This window comes from Saimiri boliviensis, chromosome 1 (assembly GCF_048565385.1).
Source record: "Saimiri boliviensis isolate mSaiBol1 chromosome 1, mSaiBol1.pri, whole genome shotgun sequence".
Lineage (NCBI taxonomy): Eukaryota > Metazoa > Chordata > Mammalia > Primates > Cebidae > Saimiri > Saimiri boliviensis.
The window spans coordinates 283,763,062-283,779,249 of record NC_133449.1 but is presented as its reverse complement, the minus strand read 5'-3'; the positions used below and the strand labels follow the sequence as shown (position 1 = coordinate 283,779,249).

The window sequence follows — 16,188 nt, the reverse complement described above, 5'->3', positions numbered from 1 at the left end:
CCTTTCTCTTTGACTGCCCTAACTTTTTTTTTTTCTTTTCAACCTCAGATTATGTGTCTTGGGGTTGATTTTCTTGTGGAGTATCTTACTGGGGTTCTCTGGATTTCCTGGATTTGAGTGTTGTCCTGTCTTGCTAGGTTGTGGAAGTTCTCTTGGATGGTATCCTGAAGTACATTTTCCATTCTCCCCATCTCTTTCAGGTGCCACAATCAGTTGTAGGTTTTGTCTTTTTTTCTCAGAGGTTTTATTTGTTCCCTTTCATTTCTTTTTTGCTGTTCTTTTTTGGCCTGATTTATTTCAGAAAGATAGTCTTCAAGCTCTGAGATTCTTTTCCCTACTTGGTCTATTTTTTTTTTTTTTTTTTGAGACGGAGTTTCGCCCTTGTTACCCAGGCTGGAGTGCAATGGCGCGATCTCGGCTCACCGCAACCTCCGCCTCCTGGGCTCAGGCAATTCTCCTGCCTCAGCCTCCTGAGTAGCTGGGATTACAGGCACATGCCACCATGCCCAGCTAATTTTTTGCACTTTTAGTAGAGACGGGGTTTCACCATGTTGACCAGGATGGTCTCGATCTCTCGACCTCGTGATCCACCCGCCTCGGCCTCCCAAAGTGCTGGGATTACAGGCTTGAGCCACCTCGCCCAGCGCTCTATTTTGTTTTTAATACTTGTGCTTACATTGTGAATTTCTCATGTTGTGTTTTTCAGCTCCATCAAGTCAGTTATGCTCCTCTCTAAACCGGCTATTCTGGTTATCACTTCTTGTATTGTTTAATCATGGTTCTTAGCTTCTTTGCACATTGGGTTACAACATGGTCCTTTAGCTAAGTGCAGTTCATTATTATCCATCTTCTGAAGCCTACTTCTGTGAATTAATCCATCTCAGCCTTAGCCCAATTTTGTGCCCTGCTGGACAGGTATTGTAGTCATTTGGATGAGAAGAGTCACTCTGGCTTTTTGAGTGTTTAGCATTTTTGTGATTTTGTGTTTAGCATTTTGTGATTCTTTCTCATCTTTGTGGGATTATCTACCTTCAATTTTTGTGGTTGCTGACCTTTGAATGGGGATTTTGTGGGCTTTTGTTGTTGCTGTTTGTTTCTTTGTCTTTTAATAGTCAGGTCACTCTTTCATAGGGCTTCTGTGGTTTGTCCGTCTCAATATGAGAACCTGGATATTTCTGTTAAAAGTTTTGAATTCACTGCCATTTGCATTCCTCTCCATGAGAGCTGCGCACTGCAGCCACTTCTAACTGGTGATCTTGGCCTTTACTATTCAGTTACTTTTTACTTCTTTGAATGAATAGTATTTTTTATTCATTTACATGTTGATAGTCATTTGGATTATCTCTAATTTTTGACCAATATGAAAAAAAACATGTATAATTTTATGACATATGCTTTCATTTATTTTAGTAAGTGGCAGTAAAAATGCTTCATCATATAACAAGTGTATGTTTATCTTTATAAAACTATGTCTAATTGTTTTCCAAAGTGGTCAGATTATTTTACATTTCCACTAATAATATATGAGAGGGAACTCATAGATTATTGGATTATTTTACATTTCCACTCATAATAATTCTAGGAGCTCTACATCCTCATCAGTACTTAGATTGGTCAGCCTTTTCCATTTGCCAGTCTACTGGATGCATAGTGATATTTCACTGAGGTTTTAATTTTCATTTTCTTGATCATTAACAAAACTACATGTATTTTTATGTGCATATTGGCTATTCTTGAATACATTCTTTTTTGAAGTATCTGTTCAAATTGTTTTTCTATTTTTAATAGGGTTGTCTTCTCATTATATTGTGAGTGTTTGAAAAATATTCCAGACACAGGCGTTGATAGGTGTATGAGTTTTCTTTCATTCCATGGCTTATCTCTTCTTATTCTCAAAGTAGTCTTTTGAATGACAGAAGTTTTCAATTGTATGAAGTATAATTTGTTAATTGTTTTATTGGCGTTTTTTGTGTTTAAACAATCTTTACCTTACTCAACATCACAAGGATTTTTCTGTGTTTTATTTTAGAAATTTTACAGTTTTGGCTTTTATGCTTTGATCTATGATTGTTGTATACGGTGTGTGTATATGAACTAGAGTTGTCTTTTCACCAATATGAACATCTAGTTCTAGCAGGTAAAGATCAATTGGCCTTATTTGTCTCAGTCTAGTTCTGTACTTTATTCTTTTTCATTAATCTGTAAGTCTAGTCTTACATGAATTACATACTCTCCAAATTCCTGCAGCTATGAAGGTATAATCTTAAAATCAGATAGTGTAAATCCTCCAATTTTATTCTTTTTAAAAACAGTTTTGGCTGTTTTATTTTGCTTTCTCCAGTAGATTTTAGAGTTATCTTTTCCATTCCTGCACAATAGGCAGGAATTTGGATTGGCAAATTCATTATTGTCAATTGACATGATAAAAATATTGAGTTTTTCAATCTTTAGATATGGTATATCACTCCACTTATTTGGATCTTTAATATCTCTTAGTAATATCTTGAAATTTTTACAATATAGATTTTGTACATATTTTATAATTTATTGCTAAACAGCTCATGTTTTTGTACGTAATTTTAAATGGTGTTCTTTGAATTTTATTTTCTGATTGTTCATTGCTAGTTTATAAAAATTTCTTGTGTATTTCCTAGGATGCTGAAAACTTGCTAATTAAGTTTAGTTCTAGTAGCTTCATTGTAAATTTTAAAAGATTTTCTATGTATATGACCAGTATATCTGTGATAGCCATGTTTATGTCTTCATTTTGAAGCTGTGCCTACTTTTTCTTTCTTTTTGCACTGGTGATACAATCCTGAACAAAAGTGATGAAAGCAAGAACTTTGCCTTGCTTCCATTCTTAGAGAAGAAGTTTTCAGTCTTTTATCATTAAATATTATTGTCACTGTGGGATTTTTAGAGATACTTTTTGTTAAGTTGAGGACATTTCCTTTAATCAATATTTTGATATAATTTTTTAATCAAAAGAGGTTTCAAATTTTTTGAAATGTTTGTTCTATATCTACTGAGATGATTATATAAAAGTCCCACATTCTTCTGTTAATGGCGTGAATTACACATCAACTTTGCATTCCTGGGATAAACGAATTTCACTTTCTCATGTTGCATTTTCCTGATGTTGTTGAATGCGATTTCTAAGTATTGTATTAAGAATACGGCTTGTCAATAAAAAGAATATTATTAATTTTCTTATTAGTAATATTCTTCTTAATAGTAAGAATATTACTTCTTAATACCACATCTGTGGTAGTCAGAATAATGGCTCTCCCAAATATGTCCACATCCTAATCTCCTTTATGTGTGAATATGCTACATCACATGGAAAAAGGAACTTTGAAAATGTGATTCAAGTGAGAAACCATGAGATGGGGAGATTATTCTGCATTATCAGAGTGAGGCCAGTCTAATCACAAGGATCTTTAAAAGCAGATAAGCTTTCCTGGTCGTGGTCAGGGACATGTGTCAAAAGAAGCAAGGTCAAAGAGAGGTGGTGTTGACGGCTTTGAAAATGCAAGAAAACAGCTATAAACCAATAAATGTGAGTGGCCTTTAGAGACAAGAAAAGGGAAAGAAATGAAATGAATACTGTACTAGAGCGTCAGGGAAGAAATGCAACCCTAGCAATCCTCGATTTTATTCCAGTGTGTCAGATTTCTGACCTACAGATCTTCATGATAATAAATCTGTGTTAAGCTACTAAGTTTGTAGAAATTTGTTCCAGTGACAACAACAGCAAAAAACTAATACAATGTTCATGAAAGATATTTGTTGGTAGGTTTCTTGTAGTTTTCTTCTTATTTAATATCTAGGTAATACTAGCCTTATAAAATGAGCTCAAAAGTGTTTTCTCTAGTTAAACTTTCTAAAAAGATTTGTGTAATTTTGCATTACTTCCTCCAGAAGTGTTCAATAGATTTTTACCAATGAAACTATCTTAACTTGTCCTTTTTTTTTTTTTTTTTTTTTTTTTTTTTGCGAGCAGGTTCTAAATTAAAACTTGAATTATTTAATGATTACAGAGCATTTCACAGTTCCTAATTTCTCTTGTCTGTTTTTATACTTTATATATTTGTTTATTTTATTTAAAGCTTTGAATTAATTAAAATAATATTCACAAGATTTTTAAATGTCTATAGGAGCTATAGTAATATTCCCTCTTTCATTCTTAAAACTCTTATTTTCCATCCTCTCACAGTTTACTTGACTATTGCAGCTAGAAGTTAATCAATTAATCTACATATTCTAATTAGCAGCTTTTAGATTTTAGATTTTTTATTTTCCTGTTTGCCAGAATTTTTTGTTACAGATTTCTGCTCAGATTTTTATTATATTCTTTCTTCTATATACTTTGGACTTGCTTGTTTCTTAAAATGGAAACTTAGACCATTTTCTTAGTCCTTTTCTAATGTAAGTATTTATAGCTAGACAGTTTTTTACTAACTCTTTTATCTCACTTTCAAAATTCTGATGTTATAATTTTATTTTCCTTCAGTTAAAATGATCTGAGTTTTCTTCTTTGACTCATGGAGTATTTAGAAGTGTAATTATTAATTTCCAAATATTTGCCAGTTTTCCAGACATTACTTTTTCACTCATATTGTGTTTTATTACTGATTTAGTTTTATTGCAGTCAAATAACATACTCTGTACAGTGTCAATACTTTAAAATTTATTGGGAATTGTATTATAATCCAGAATATGGTATAACTGTGACATTTTCATGTGCATTTGAACAGACTGTATTACGCAGTAAAAGAATGCAGTATTTTAAAAATATGAATTATGTCAAGTGTGTCAGCAGTGTTCAGATGTTCTGTATATTTAGCAATTTTAATATCTACTCGAAATTACTCAAAGAAGAATGTTGAAATCTCTAAATACAATTGGAAAGTCTCTACTTTTCTTTGAAGTGTGTCTGTTTGGCTTTACTATTTTAGCAGCTCTGTTATTAAATGCATACATCTTGGGATTATTGTGTCTCTTCGACAAATTGAACTTTTTTTTTTTTGTGGCTGTCCCTTTTTTCTTTTGGTAATATTTCTTCTTATGAGGCTTACTTTCTCAAATGTTACTATAGACATTTCAGCTTTCTTATAATTGATGATTGTGTGATATAAGTTTTTCCATTCTTTGGCATTTAAACTCTTAGTCACTTTATAAATAAGTGGAAAGAGAAATTGATTAATGGGTTCAAATAATAGAGTTTCATAGAAGAAATAAGATTTAGCGTTTGATAGAGCAGTAGGATGAGTATACACTAATCAATTGTATTTCAAAATAGCTAGAGGAGAATAATTAGAATAATTAGCACAAAGAAAAGCAAATATTTAGGGTGATGAGTATCCCAATTACATTGATTTAATTTTTACCAATTATGTGAATATACTAAATTGTCACATGCATTCTGAAAATATATACAGTTATGTATCAATAAAAAAATTTTAAAGTAACATACAGATAGCACGTATTTGCTTACAGCCAATGTATAGTTGGTAACCGTTTATTTGGTACCTCTCTCTTTTCTTGTCAATCTAGCTACTGATCTGTTCTGTTAATCTTTTCGAAAAACCTATTCCTGAATCCACTGATATTTTGAATGGGTTTTCATGTCATGATTTCCTTCAGTTCAAGTCTGATTTTGGCTATTTCTTGTCTTCTGCTGGCCTTGAGGTTGATCTGTTCTTGGTTCTCTAATTCTTTCAGTTGTAATGTTAGGTTGTTAATCTGAGATCATTCTAACTTTTGGATGTGGGTATTTAGTGCTAGGAATTTCTCTCTTAATATTGCCTTAGCTGTGTCCAGAGATTCTGGGACATTTTGTCTTTGCTCTCATTCATTTCAAAGAACTTCTTGATTTCTGCTTTAATTTCATTATTTACTCAAAAGTCATTCAGGAGCATGTTGCTCAATTTTCATGTAGAATTTCTCCCATCCCCTTATTTTGAGCCATTCCCTTATTTTGAGTTCTGTATCCTTGGTTTGTGTGGTTGCTTTATAGTGACACTGGTCTGTGTGTTTAAGTGTGTTTTTGTTGTAGCTGGTAATGGTCTTTCTTTTCTATATTGAGTGTTCCTTTCAAGATCTCTTGTAAAGCAGGTCTGGCAGTAATGAGTTCCCTTAATTCAATTCAATTGAATTGTTTTGAACAATTTTCTTAGTCTTGAATTCTGTTCGCATTGTACTTTGATCTGAAAGTGTGTTTGGTATGATTTCCATTTTTTTGCCTTTGCTAAGGATTGTCTTATGTCTAGTCATGTGGTCAGTTTCAGAGTATGTGTCATATGACAATGAGAAGAATGTATATTCTGGTTTTGGATGGAAAGTTCTGTAGACGGCTTTCAGGTCCAATGTTGAGTTCAGGTCCTGAATATCTTTCTTAATTTTCTGCCCCAACGATCTATCCAATACCATAAGTGGAGTTGCAGTCTCCCACTATTGTTGAGTGGGAGTCTATATCTCTTTGTGGGTCTCTAATAACTTAGTTTATGAATCTAGGTGCTTCAGTGTTAGGAACATATATATTTAGGATAGTTAGATCTTCTTGTTGAGTTTCACCCTTTTTTAAATACATAATTACTGTTACATAATGCCCTTTGTCTTTTTTGATCTTTGTTGGTTTAAATTCTGTTTCATCTGATATGAGAACTGTAACCCTGCTTTTTTTCTGTTTTTCATTTGCCTAGTAGATTTTCCCCCTTCCCCTTATTTTGAGCCTATGGTGTGTCTTCTTTGGAGTCCCCCAGACTGTTCCAACCTCTGCCTGTTACCCAGTTCCATAGGTGCTTCTACATTTTCAGGTACTTTATAACAACACTTGATTTATGGTACCAATTTACTGTATTAGTGGATTTTCACCTTTCTAGGAATAAATACCTGAAACTGGGTAATTTATATAGGAAAAAGATTTGATTGACTCAGTTCTGCATTGCTGGGGAGGTCTCAGGAAACTTACAATTATGGCAGATGGTGAAGGAGAAGGAGGCATCTTTTTCACAAGGTGACAGGATGGACTGAGTACAAGTAGAGGAAATGCCAGGCAGTTATCAATCCATCTGATCTAGTAAGACTCACTCATTGTGGTGAAAGCAGGATAAGAGAAACTGCCCTCATGACCCAATTACCTCCACCTGGTCCTGCCCTTAACACATAGGGATTATGGGGATTACAATTCAAGGTGAGATATGGTGGATACACAGAGCCAAACCATGTCAATTTGCTTATCTTAAAGAGATCTTATTTCTCCTTTGCTTAGATAGTTTAGTTTGGCTGGATATGAAATTTATGGTTGAAAAATTTTTTCTTTAAGAATGTTGAATATAGGCCCCCAGGCTCTTCTTGTTTGCAGGGTTTTAACTAAGAGGTCCACTGTTAGTCTGATGATATTCTCTTTGTAGGTGACACACCCTTTTTCTTTAGCTGAGTTTAACATTCTTTCTTTCATTTTAACCTTGGAAAATCTGATGATTATGTGTCTTGAGGTTTATCTTCTTGTGTAGAATATTGCAAGAGTTCTCTGTATTTCCTGAATTTGACTGTTGGTCTCTCTAAAAAGATTGAGAAACTTTTCATGGATGAAATCCTAAAATATGTTTTCCAAGTTCTTGCTTTCTCCTCCCTTTCAGGGATGCCAACAATTCATAGATTTGGTCTCTTCAAGTAATTCCATATTTCTTGGAGGTTTTCTTCATTCTTTTTTAATATTTTTTAAAATTTTTCTCTTACTGTCTTATTTCAGAGAATTAGTCTTTAAGTTCTGAGATTCTTTCTTCAGCTTGGCTTATTCTTCTATTAATACTGCTAATTGCATTCTGAAATTCTTGTATTGTGCTATGCCACTCTACAGACCCATTCAGTTTTCATATATATATATATATATATATATTCTATTTTATCCATCTATTTTCATATATATATGTATGCGTGTGTGTGTGTGTGTGTGTGTGTGTGTGTGTGTGTGTGTGTTTATAGGCAATTTTATCTTTCGGTTCCTGTGTTGCTTTATTGCGATTCTTATTTTTCCTTGGACTGGGTTTTACCATCCTCCTGAATCTTGATAATTTTGTTCCTATCATATTCTCAATTCTATTTCTATCATTCCAGCCAGTACTGTGTGGTTAAGAGCTCTTGTTGGAGGACTGGTGTAGTCTTCTGGAGGACATATGACATTCTGGCCATTTGAGTCACCGGAGTTCTTGCATTGGCTCTTTCTCATCTCTGTTTGTAGGTGTTCCTTTAACTGCAGTATAGATTCAGTGCAATCAATAGACTTCTTCTTTTGATATGTTCATTGGGCCAAGGCTTTCTGTAGGGTTTTTCTTTGAAGCTGACTTCTTGACTCTGGTATCAGAGGTGGGTATATTAGTGAAGCATTTTGGTGTTGAAGGTTTAGTGTGTGATTCAGCAGGTGGTACTTAGGCTTACTGGTCAGCTGGTAGACTCTTGCTCAGTTGTGTGGCTCCCTTGTCTTTCCTCACGGTGGCTGTTGTGTTCCTTCTCAATGCTCTGAAAGTGTGAATTCCTCTCCCCCTAGAATACTGTTGTAGACTGTGACTTGGCACTCCTGGGCTGTCCACTGCAGCTCTCAGGCAATTTTAATGTTTATGTTCCTTCCCCAACTTGGAGGCAGCAGAGGAAGGGACGTTAGTAGTGATTGTGGCCCAGGGTATTTTGCTTGTCTCCTAGGGCTCCACCCCAGAGAGATGCAAATCAGCAATTGCTCAGTGCAATCAGGCCAGGATGGAAAGTCTGTGCTGTGGGCCCAAGCCAGAGGTTACCTATATGGTGCCAAGCAGAGGTGGGTGTGTGGGACTTACCAAAATGGACTGACCTCCTTTCCTTGGATCTACTGAAACTTGTTGGAGGTGTAGTTAAAGCATTCATGGTCTTTGCTTCTCTATTAGTCTAAGAGTAGTGAGGGCAGATCCACTATTTGCCCTTACTGTAATAAGGAAGTGGCAGAGAGAGTTTCAATTGCCTCTGAAGGCTCTGTCCAGGGAGTTGCTGAGTTGGTGCTGGCTTGATAGCTCTGGCTGGCTAGAGGCTCAGGCCTAAAGGACCTGCTTGGTGAGAAGATAATGGGAATGGACACTTAACAGTCTGGCCACTTTTCTGTAGGCTGCTGCAGTCTGCCAGCGTCCCACTCCAGTCACTAGTCACCTCAGATTTTCCAGTACCTGGAGGTCAAATTTTGATTTGTTCTATTTTTATCTTTTATTCCTCACTATTTTCAGGTTTTCCTTTAAATCCTTCAGAAAATTTATAAAAGCTCTTTCAACCTTCTTGTCTACTACTTCCATCTTCTCTTGCATTTCCGAATCTGTTTCTATTTATTGATATTTATTGATATTTCTTATGTTTATGTGTCACATCCTTCTATTTTTTTTTTTTTTTTTAGACAAAGTCTCTCCTTGTTGCCCAGACTGAAGTGCAATGGTGTGATCTCGGCTCACTGTAACCTTCTCTTCCTGGATTCAAGCAATTCTCCTGCCTCAGCCTCCCGAGCAGTTGGATTACAGTTGCACACTACCATGCCTGGATAATTATCTTTAGTAGAGATGGGGTTTTAACATTTTGGCCAGACTGGTCTTGAACTCCTGATCTTGTGATCTGCCTGCCTCGGCCTCCCAAAGTGCTGGGATTACAGGTGTGAGCCACCGAGCCCAGCCTTCTTTCTACTTCTTGTAGCAGTTTTTATGGGAAGCAGGGTATCATCATAGTATGTTATTGAATACTTGGATTTTGTATTTTTCTTTTAAAGAGTATGAGGTTTTGTTTTGGCAGACAAGTTATTGTGGGTAAGCTTGATGCTTTTGTGTCTTATGTACAAACTTTATCAGAGTGAACCTAAATTAGCCTTTACCCTTAAATAAGCTTTAATATAGGGGCTGGTATATGTCTATGATTATGTTGTAATCAATGATTAGGATGTTCAACAGTGTCTCTTTTCTTCCTGGTTGAAACTCAAATATTTCCCAGCCCAGTGTGAGTCCTGGAAATTCTTCAGCTTTTTAATTCTTTGTCTCATAAAGTTTCACCCTGTGCATATGTATCTTAGTATTCAGCAGCATATTTAAGGGAATGCCTGCGTGTATTTTTGGAGCTCCCTTTCTTAGTAGCATCCTTTTTCTGTGCTCTGTATTGAAAATTCCAGGTATCTCAGCCTTTCTAAACTCCATCTGTCATTTCAAACCAGTGAGACAATAATGTTCTGCTTGGCTTTCTTCCTCGTATTCTATGGTCTAGAATATGTACAGGGTAGGAATCTGAAGTGACTAAGGTCTCACTTTTTTCCTCTTCTCTCAGGTATTACAGTATTCTACTGTCTAATGCCCAATGTCTAAACTCAACTTTTTAATATATTGTGTTCAGTTTTTTAGTGCTTTTTTTTTTTAATGATGGGAGGGTAAGTTATTATTCCATGTCCAGGGACCAGCACCAGTTTTTTAAAATGAGATTGTTTCTAATCTCTGTTTGAAGTTTTATGGTCAAAATAATTTATGTTTTCTTAAAAATCTTAAATTATGTCATGTTCTGTTTTTATATGTTAAGCTGGAATATTGCTTCCTATAACTTTCTCACAGATTAGTTATATCTTAAATCTGTAGGCTTCAGCTACATTGCATAGGTCTGTTTCTTTCTTTTTTTTTTTCACATGACAGCTGTTTGAAATTTGAAGACAGAAAGTACGTTTTTTTTCCCAAGAAATGGTTTTCTGAATCTTTCATCATCTTGGATACTTTTTGGATATTGTCAGATTCAAAATATCTTTTCTAAAATATATTTCCTATAAATAATAAAAGCATTCCAGATGTTATCTGATGAAATCATGCATATGGAGTTGATCTTGTGCTGTCAAATGATTAATAACTTTAAGTATTGTTACTAGCACTCTACCATAGAATCTGTATAACTTCAACAAAAGCCACTTTTAATCGCGTTTTTTTAATTACAAAATATAGGGTTATATAATTACAGAATTTAAGGCAGAAAAACCTACTGAGAACAGTTGATGCAACCATGCAATTCTACTGAGAAGTCTTTATTGACTCCCTGTCATTTTCAGCAGAGCCCAAAGTCTTAATGTGCAAACACAGGCTTGTCTACTTTTTTTCATTCATTACTCATCTCTGGCTCTATGATTTTTTGCTTCAGTAATTTGTTTTGTATTTTATAAATAGATTTCTTTCAGGAGTATTTTTCTATGCTATTTTCTTACCTAGAATGTCCTTTCTAACATGATTTCTTACCTAAAATTACATGTCCTTTAAGAATTTTTACAGATACTGATTAATCAAGGTGGACTTTCTTCTGTTGAAAGCACTAAGGATGAGTTAGCTCCTCCTCTTGCACCCGTAATCTTTTGAATAATTCTGTTGTTTCATTTACTACATTTTACCATAACATGAATGTACTTGTCTATCTAAAATAGTGAGAATCTTGACTAGTATTATTTATCATTTTATCACTAGTATTTAGTAAAACATCTGGGACATGGCATAAGTGAAATAAATGGCTATTAAGAAGAAAATGAGCTTTATAAGTTGGAAAATTGAGTTCTGAGAATCGACTTGTCTAAGGACACAGAGATAAATCTTCCTAATCAAGTCATAGAACTGAAAGTCTACATGTTTTTGAAATCTTGGTTTAATTTTCAAAATTTTAGTTTTTGCATCTGAAACAGAGAAAACTCATGTAGACATATATCTTTGCCTGGAAGGCAACATGCTTTCCTAGAAAGTAGTGTTAGGCAAATGTTTAAGACTTTCCTCAGGAGTCTTGGAGGTGTGGGAGAGAGGGAAAGGGGAGTGAGGCAGGAAGTAAAGAAAACGAATGTGAGGGGGTGTGTTACTGAGTTAGCCACTGCTTGAAGTCAAGTACAGTGACTATTTAACTTGGCAGGACTATTGCTGGAGAGACTGCATGATCTACTGGTCTCATAACAGTCCCTCTAGAGAGAGGAAGGGAGATAATTTACGTGCCAGATTTGTCTCTTACTGGTCTGAGATTGGTTCCTCAAGGATTGCTTCTCTAAGCTTATAGATCGAATATTCATGACTGTCAATTGGCTTCCAGGACGTCTTAAACGTCAGGGAGAACTTATTTCAATCTGCTTCAATTGTACCAACTTCACGTGAAAAATACCTCACAACTTTCTTATATAGCTCTTATTTGTTTTATGAAATGTTTATATAATGAAATCAGCTCTTTGCTGAAGTTGAGACTGTGCACTTTGACTCTTTTTCCTCTCAGGCATTTTGGGCACTAGAGTGGAGAAAGGAAATAAACAGAAAAATGACAAGTATGGTGTGTAATGAATTACAGTTATCTCCCACAAACGTTCACCCTAATTTTCTAAATGATAGATATCAAATAGAAGAGTCTTTTTGGGGCAATAGTATTGTCCTTAGAGATCCTCAGGAGCTTTGGTAGTCATTTTAATTTGTCGTTTTTAGAAGTTCCAAACTCTTTTTATGTTTTTGAATTTGATGATTGTCATTTACCAATTTCTGGTACCCTAAGAGATGGTATATGAAGCATGGTTTATGGTAGATTATTGCATGGCCAGAAAACAAAATAACACAGAAAAACATGTTTACTTAAGGTTTTTTGATTCTCTTTTCAACTCTTCAGAGATAAATATGGTTGAAAGTTTGGTACAATTTTTATGTAACCTATGTGCAATCATATACCTAGAGAAACTTTTCTATATTTCCTGCTCTGTACCTAGTCCTTTAAGCTAGGTAGCTTTCTTTTTTCTTTTTTCTGTTCATTTTTCTCTCCTTCCCTCCTTCCCTCTGTCCCTCCCTCCCTCCCTCCCTCCCTCCTTCCTTCCTTCTTTCCTCTTCTCTTTTTTCTCTTCCTTCTTCTTTCTCTTCTTTTTCCTTTCTGCCTTTCCTTCTTTTATTCTTGTAATTACACACTACTGTGATGATTATTCTATTGTCATAACTACTTGGGTAAATTTGTCCCTAATCACTAAAAGTTGAACTGTTAGTTCAAAGAGAAGGCAGAATAGGTATTGCAAAATATATTGTACCATTGGATCCTCCTTAAATGGTTGAGAATACCTGATCTCTTCTACATTCAAATGAGTATTAAGTATTTTAATCTTTGCCAATCTGTTGCATAAAAAATCTCATTGTTCTGATTTATAGTTTTTTGATTATTAAGATTCAAGATCTTATTATTTGCTTAATGGTCAATTCTGTGAATTGCTTTTTGCAAGTCTTTCCTGTTTGTTTGGAAAATTTGTAAAGTATTTCTTTTTATTATTTTTTGTTTACAAAGATAGGTCTGTTTTAGTATTAAATTGCAGACATTTTTGCTATTTTGCACAATAAAGTATTTCAAATGACTGAAATACTTTTTTTTCCAGCATTTTAAAATTTGCTTATAATGTTTCATAATTTGGTTTATGGGATTATTTGTTGTGAAACATTTAAATTACTAAGTTCTCAAATATATTGATCTTTTCTCTATATTGTTTCTAGGTTTTATATTCTTATTATAAACATATTTTTCATTTTAAAATTATGAAATGTTCTTTTTGTTTTTACATTTTAATCATCAAGTTGTCTTGATTTTACTTTTGAACATAGCAAGAGGTTGAGTAACACTTTAAAAGAAATAGTTACTCCAATTCTGCACACAAAACATATTAGGTAGTCTACCTTTAACTCATAGATTTAAAATATAATCTCTATTATATATTGGAGTTTCATAAATTTTTGCACTTGCCTGTGGGTTCTTGTCTACTGATATATACTCATATGTGCTATTTTTATATAATTTTGTTATGGCAAATTCATAATATATTCTTATATTTGCTTAGTCATTTGTCTGAACTGTGTGAAGGCCTGGGAATATAACATGAAACAAGAAAGATAAGGCCCTTGCTTATATAGAACTTGGTGAAGAAGCTAGACCATAACAAACAAGCAGATAAAATGTATCAAAAATTGTGCTAAATTTCTGTAAAATGATTGAGATGAAGTATTACAAGACAGAATTAAACAGAGTGCCCCTGAAGGAGGTCAGTTGAGGAGCAGTCTTTGTTTCTTATGCAGACTGAATTCCCCTTTATTATATAACATAACATATTTACAGGTTGCAGGGATGAGGTTATGAACCTTTCTGGAGGCTTGTTATTCTGCCACCTGCAAGAGGGGAGAGAAATGCACCAGTGTGTGTGGGAGGAAACCCGGATATGCTGGGGATGGAAGCTGTGGTTTTGCTAACGTGGCAAAGAATTTAGATTTAAGCGACTAGCAGCCATTTGTTTGTTTGTTTGTTTTGAGACGGAGTTTCCCTTTTGTTTCCCAGGCTGGAGTCCAGTGGTGGGATCTCAGCTCACTGCAACCTTCACCTCCCTTGTTCAAGTGATTCTCCTGCCTCAGCCTCCTGAGTAGCTGGGATTAATAAGCATGAATCACCACACCCTGCCAATTTTATATTTTTAGTAAAGATGGGGTTTCTCCTTGTTAGTCAGGCTGGTCTCAAATTCCTGACCTCATGACCTGCCCGCCTCGGCCTCCCAAAGTGCTGGGATTACAGGAATGAGCCACTGCACCCGGCCACAGCCATGGAGGTTTTTAACAGGGCCATACCATAATTTGATACAAGTTTTCAAATATCTATTTTTAACAGTGTTTAATTACCAATACAATAATTTACTGTTAGATGTTAACTCTAGAACAGGAATGATAAACGTTTTTCAAAAAAAAGAAAAAACAGGAGGAATTTTGATTGAACCGTGCTGAATTTATTGAAATATTTTATCAAATGTTATCTTTATAATATTTAGTCTTTTTTTGTACAGGATTTATATTTCCATTTATTTATTTGTGTTTTTAAACGTACACTTCATTAAAAAATCTTTACCTTGGAACTGTGTATTTCATATGAGATTTAACCATAGATATTATATAAAATTAAATATATTTTAATGTGATATCACTGATTATTTTTAGTTAAATTAAGTGTTATTGATTTTGTATATTTTTAAAAAATCTGGCAACCTAGTAAAATTCACTTATTCTAAAGATTTTCACTTAATATTTTTAGGCTTTCCAGTTAGATAATTTTTATATAACATTAATTCTTTCATTTTATATTTACATAACTTAAATTGCACTGACAAAGGCTTATAGTACAGAAGTATAAATGTAGCTATTGATTAGTAATAAATGCTTACTTTATTAAGAAACTTATTTCAGCATGTTTCATTTTTATCCACTGGTGGTAATGCAATGAATTTTATCATTGTATTTCCTCAGTATTAAACTTTTTTATTTCTGGAAGCAATAAACACTACTTTTCTCTTGGTACAATATTCTTTTACTTCTGCTGGACTTAATGAGCTAACATTTACCTTTAGGATATTAATAAAGTAAATGCATTAGGTGATGTTTATCTGTCATAATTTTTATGCTAGTTTTGTTCATTGAATATTAAAGATATACCAGCTTTATGAATAATGTTTGAAAGATCTCATGTTTTTCTGTGCTCTTGAACAAAATTAAAAACTTGACCCTTTGCTAAGATTTATGAATCTGGTGCCTTTGTTATGAGTCTGTTCAGGAGTTCTAAATATTTTGTAAAGTTGGTCATTTATATTTCCCAATAAAATAATTGTATTGGCCAGGCACAGTGGCTCACAGCTATAATTTCAGAACTTTGGTAGGCCAAGGCAGAAGGATTACTTGAGGCCAGGAGCTTGAGACCAGCCTGGGCAACATAACAAGTCTCCATCTCTGCAAGATTTTTTAAAAAAATTAGCTAAGCATGGTGGCAGGCACTTGTAGCCCCAGCTATTTGGGAGGCTGAAATAGGAGGATTGCTTGAGCTCAAGAGTTTGAGACTACAGCAAGCTGTGATAGTTCCACTGCATTCAAGCCTGGGTAAAAGGGTGAGACCCTGTCTCAAAAATAATAATGATATTATTATTATTATGAGACACGGTCTCACTCTGTTGCTCAGGCTGGAGTGCAGTGGTGTGATCTCGGCCTCCCGGGTTCAAGTGTGCAACTTCGGCCTCCCGGCTTCAAACGATTCTTCTGCTTCAGTTTCCTGAGTAGCTGGGACTACAGGTGCGTTCCACCATGCCCTGCTAAGTATCTGTATTTTTAGTAGAGACTGGGTTTTACCATGGTAGCCAGGATGATCTTG

General features: G+C 34.6%; 1 long non-coding RNA gene across 1 annotated transcript in view; it reads left to right on the top strand.

Moving 5' to 3' along the window:
- LOC141581472 (uncharacterized) overlaps positions 1-16,188 on the top strand; it is a 162,956-nt gene that overhangs the window by 30,967 nt on the left and 115,801 nt on the right. The window lies entirely within an intron of this gene.